This window comes from Aegilops tauschii, chromosome 1 (assembly GCF_002575655.3).
Source record: "Aegilops tauschii subsp. strangulata cultivar AL8/78 chromosome 1, Aet v6.0, whole genome shotgun sequence".
Lineage (NCBI taxonomy): Eukaryota > Viridiplantae > Streptophyta > Magnoliopsida > Poales > Poaceae > Aegilops > Aegilops tauschii.
Genome location: NC_053035.3, coordinates 413,264,072 through 413,269,894, shown reverse-complemented (window position 1 = coordinate 413,269,894; position 5,823 = coordinate 413,264,072). Strand labels below are relative to the sequence as shown.

General features: G+C 44.4%; 1 long non-coding RNA gene across 1 annotated transcript; it reads left to right on the top strand.

Annotated features, from left to right (window-relative positions):
• Nucleotides 1-283: 283 nt before the first annotated feature.
• On the top strand, nucleotides 284-2,741 carry LOC120972177 (uncharacterized). Its single transcript, XR_005766545.3, has 2 exons — nucleotides 284-2,008; nucleotides 2,159-2,741. It is a non-coding gene; the product is annotated as an uncharacterized lncRNA (long non-coding RNA).
• The last annotated feature ends 3,082 nt before the right edge of the window (nucleotides 2,742-5,823 follow it).

Below are 5,823 nucleotides of genomic sequence, written 5' to 3'. Positions count from 1 at the left end.
GAACAATTTTTACAATTCTAAACAAAATTATTGTTTTTTGAAAAAGTGATTTTTTTTTAAATTACTCTTTTTGAAAAAGTGATCAAATTTTAAAAATACGAACGAGCGTCATATAGGAAATTTCCTTACAATTGGTCGTCCGCTGCGGTTGTCGCTTGGTTGGGCCTGCGATCCTCTCTTTTTTTACGGGTGGGCCTGCGCGTGTCTATCTGCTGTACATCGGCCCAGGTTTCCGCTAGGTCGATTTTCTGGAATAGAAACCGTCGAAGGCCCCAACGCAGGCACGCAGCCTTGATCCCCTCCCTCACCGCCACCGCCACCGCCACGAACTCCTACTCCGACACGAACTCTGCTCAAGCCCGCTCCCATGGTTCCCGACATCGACATGGACTCTTTGCCCGTTCCGCAAGCCGAAGGCACCACCTACAGAAAGGACTCGAATCCCTCGATCGAAACCCCAGATCAGACCGGATTCCGGCGGCGCCACGACAGGTTGCCGGCCTGCAGTCCTCCTCACGGGAGAAGCTGCCTTCGCGGTGCGCTCTCGCTGCCTGCCGTCTTCGATGATGTGGGCCGGGGCGCCGCCCTTCCGCAGATCCGCAATCGAGTCGTGCGTCCGACCTGCCGCCTCCCCTCGACGTCCACGGCTCTGCTTTCTTCCGTGTTCTCTCCTAGCGCACGCCGTGGGGCGCTACGCCGCTATCTGCCGGCTCCTCGTACAAGAGCGATGGACAAACTGAGGCCCTGTGGGAAGCAATCGCATCAGCTCAGCGACGTCCAGCGTTTCTCCTCTCTATGTTTCTTTGCACGCCTCATCTCCAAGCACGAAGCCACGACGAGATGTAAGTTTCAGCACCACTGATCTGTTTTCTTGGTCATGACTTGATTCCCTCTTTTGATCTAAATATTCTGATTGCTGCATGCCATTGCCCTAAATTTCTTGATTACTGCATGCCGCTGGAGTTGCTGTGTATAGGTAGTGAACCATAATACATGTGTGTTATGCCTTCCACATGTTTGACGTAATGCCCAACCGAATTGCTCACACAAAATTCGATGGGAACAGAAAGTAGGATGGCTTCAAGCTGTCAATCTTCGAGTTTCTATAAATTTTAAGCCCAATGTTCCTCTATGTCCCTGTTTCTTACCTCCTCACTCACCGAGCAGATGAAGAAGCAGCACCAAAGTCCCCCTGATGTTCCATCTTTTATATTGCAATAGTCAAACTTAAATCTTTTTTACTGCATGTCTCGTAGTAGGACATCCATTTACGAAAAGGAAGGTAGCATACTTGTGGGTTGTGGCTGCACAAATAATTATATTGTTTACATCGAGCTTTCTTTTTTACTGTATGTTTTGTAGTAGGACATCTGTTTATGAAAGGGAAGGTAGCATACTTGTGGCTGCACAAACAATTATATTTTTTACAGAGGTAAATACATCAGAGGTGCCTAAACTTGTCCCGCACGGTCACTTTAGTGTCTAAACTTGCAAAATGTCGAAAACTGGTGCTACAACTTGTCCATTTGGTGCATATACGGTGCCTCGCTCATACGCCGCCGTATTTCCTTGCCACGTGGCCTGACAGCTGGCGTGTGGCCCACGGGTCGGTGGGTGGAAGCGTAGGAAGGGATGAGTCGGATGCAGCGGCGGCGCCGCAGCAATTATTTTCCAGAAAACCCACGGAGCTTTTCTTAATTATCGCAAAAAAGTCCTTGATCTGTATAACCGTCCATACCCAAATCTCCCCGATTCAGAAAACACAAAACCAAATCCCTAACCCTATGTAGGCGGCGGCGGCTGAGGACGTACTCGATTTGTTGCCGGCGGCGGCGGCGACTAAGGACGTACTTGATTTGTCGCCGGCGGCGAGCTGTTGACTGAGAGTAGGAGGCGTGGCCGTCAGTGTTATTTCTCTGCTCCCCCTTGTCCTCTGCTGCTCACTGAGATGGCCGGCGTCGGCGGTCAGAACCGCATCGAGGAGGAATGGAAGGAGACTAGCGGTCAGGTGATGATCCCCATTCTTTCTGGAGGCCTCTTCTTTCTGAATCATGTACACTTCATTTCTGCACTGTTTTTGCTTAGAAAGAATTGATTTTTAGGGTGAGGAGATGCAGTCTTTCGCACTAAGTACTTTTTTTCATTTTCTGGATGTCAGGGCTTGCGAATATGTGAAGTGGATAGATCCAAAATGGGATGGCCGGGCAAAGGCAATCATTTGTGATCTTGCTATGAAGAACAAGCTGTTGCAGGAAGAAGTTGAGAAGAAGGAGGCTGAGAAGCATTCAGGAGCACTATATCTGCATCATGGTCTACCAGCAGTACCAAGTTCTTGTGTTCTACTGTTGCAACAATCATGAGCACTATATCTGCATCACATGACATCAGGTGAAGCCCATCACAAAAAGATTTACCAGGTTGGCACCAATACACATCCATCTTGGAGTTTGCTCTGTCATGGCCCAGTTGGAGAAAGAAATCATCTATCCATAAATTAGACCAAGTATCACTCTGACAGTAGTCAAACCAATCAACTTCATGATCTATATACTTCATGTTGCTACCAGATCCACAAAAAAATCCCTTGTGATGGATTTCAACTGTGAACAGACCATCAAATAGCCCTGCATTATTAGAATAGAACAAATATTCAGACAACTATGCTGCACATGTATTCAGCACAGATTTCACTTATGTACAAAAGATTCAGGAGACAGCATCCATCTATTTAGTTTACTAAACAGTTCATTATTTAGTTACTAAACACTTAATTATTCATTACTTGACATAAACTGCACACATTCAGTACATCTGTACTGCATAGCATAAATTGAGCACATATATTCAGTTCTGTGCAGTGCACACATTCAGTATATAACCTGTCACCAAAATTCAGTTTAACCGTACATCAGGTGTCACGAAAATTCAGTTTACTGTACGATAACTGAAGACAAAATTCAGTTTACTGTACGATAACTGAAGACAAAATTCAGTTACAAATCCTCTGAAAAAATTAGTTCGAACAATCTCCAAATCTGAGGCGCAATGACCAATGACCAAGAAGACAAATAATCATATATCAGCAATATTGTAGCCTAATTTGTTGCGCACATAAGCATGAACAACTGCTGACAGGAAAGGCTTGCAAAACCCCCAAATAAACCCTAGCGAAAATCAGGATCAATGCACCCATATCTGCTCCGCAACAGTCCACATACACATATATCATGCATACCATGGAAGAAAGATGAAGATCAAGCACGGCAAAAGATTACTCTCGCTCCGGCAAACCCTACCCGACGCATACGCATGGACGAGGAATAGAGAATCGGGATGAAGGGAAGACAGGGAAGGGTGTGACTTACCATACGTAGGAGCTGCTTCGCCTGGAAGACGACGGCGCGGGTCATCCATTGCATCCGTCGCCGATCGCCGTGCAGCACCACCTCCGCCACCTTCGCCTTGGATTGATCGTGAGTGAGAAAGTAGAGACAAGATACCTATGCACAAATATAGCAGGCAATCAGTTCCCGCAGTTGGAGGGACTTTTTTGCGATAATTAATAAAAGCTCCGGGGGTTTTCTGGAAAATAATTGTTGCGCCGCTGCCGCTGCATCCGACTCATCCCTTCCTACGCTTCCACCCACTGACCCGTGGGCCACACGCCAACTGTCAGGCTACGTGGCAAGCAAATACGGCGGTGTACGAGCAAGGCACCGTATATGCACCAAATGGACAAGTTGTGGCACCAGTTTTTGACATTTTGCAAGTTTAGGCACTAAAGTGACCGCACCGGACAAGTTTAGGCACCTCTGGTGTATTTACCTCTTTTTTACATTGAGCTAAAAGAATGACAGAAAAAATATGTACTTGCTAGACTAAAAGATCGATGGAATTTTTTCTCTCGAGTTTAACTCTTATCAATTTTACCTCGACAAAGAGGCAGATGATTAATTGTGCAACCAACATTTCATTTGCATGGTACTCGGCAATCTGCACCGATGTGAATCCTACATCCCATCAATTGAGTTATTCCACGACAATCTATCTGTGACCTTAAGAGTCCCTCGTTGCTATCTGAACTGTGTGCTTCTCTCTACTACAAGTGAAATCCACCTCGAATTGCCTATTTTTGGATCGCATTGATGCACAATGGTTGTAGACACAATCCAGTCTTCTACTAATGAAATATCAAAACAATATTAGTAACTCTGTTAATGCACGTAAATACAGATAAGCAAAATATCTATCAGGACTACAATGACGACATGCCTGCAAACTTAATTCTTGAATTTGCATTACTAAGTACTATATAGAACTGAAGTTTAACCAAGAACATTACATCATTGCATTTCTTTACAGAATTAGCCCACTGCTGTGATACAATGCTAATTGTAGTAATTTTTACATTCAACTATGTTATAGAATTGAAGGTGCCTACACTAAATTTCTCCAAGATTTCTAAAGAAAGCAAAAATAAGAAAATATTTGCCCTAAGATTTCTCCAAGAGATGCATACCAGGACAAAAATTAATATATTGATGTAGATGACTTTAATATTCATGTAAAATGGATCAACTGCCATATAGGAGGGTCCAGGTACATGCTCATGTAAGGCGACGGATGGACGCGATAGTAACCCTAGCTGTGGCCGCGCCCTCTCTTAATGAGAGGAGGAAGAAATCAGATCGGGGCTAGCGAGTCGATGAGGTAGGGAAGAGAGCTGGCGGGTCCACTCGTCAACAAGTATTTGTTTGAGAGAGGAGGCGAGGAAGCGACACACGAACATGCGAATTGACGTACCACGACCTACCATCACAACCATACTCCCCTTTTAATAATAAAGATAGTAGGAATAACAATAGGAGTGCGGCGAATCTGCACCCGGGCTCATCTGCACCCGCGCTCACGGAAAAAAAAAATACTAGAAAAATTCAAAAAATTCCAAAAAAAATTCGGGTGGTAGATAATTAGGTGCGTGAGGTTCGCTCCAAAATGCAACTCGTTTGGACATTTGAGCAAGTCTGTGCAAAAAAGACAAAATCGGGGTCTGTGAAAAAGTTTACTGTTCACAAACTGTTTTGACCCGATTTGTCTTTTTTGCCGAGGCCTGCTCAGATATCCAAATGAGTTGAATTTTGGAGCGGGCCTCACGCATCAACTTATCTACCACCCGAATTTTTTTTGGATTTTTTTGAATTTTTCTAGTATTTGTTTTGAATTTTTTGCTGATCAGGTGCAGATGAGCCCGGGCTCCAGGATGAATTATCCTAACAATAGTTTCTTCCTTCAGAGGTTCATGAGGCTCATGAGCTTGAGCTCATCAACAAGCAAAGGATTTCTATTGCTGGTTCTTTAAAGACATTGGCTAACATCCTTTATTTTCATACCGTGGGATGCTACTTCCAATCGGTACAATGATTGTTGGATTTGATGGATCTGTGAGTGGCCCTTTGACATATTGTAGTGTCATTATGCTGTACTTAGGTCTATGCTTAACAATTCCGCTCTTTTTCTAGGGTCCGGTCTTGGTACTATGTTGATAGCGAGGGTGCTTGGTTCAAGGGAAGCAGCCTGTTCTCTAGTTCTTTGTATGCTTATATGGTATCTTGGATGAGGGGTATGCTTTTTTATACCTCTATATGTTGCTTTGCTCACAGTTCATATTATCTTGAAGTTGCATCCCTTATGTTTGTGCTTTCCATTTCAGTTACAAATTCAACATGTCAGTTGAGGAAGCTGCTGAGTTAGCACGGTGGGCTTTTATCACGCAACATTCTGTGACATGACAAAGCTAATGGTGGCAGTGTTCGTGGTGGTATG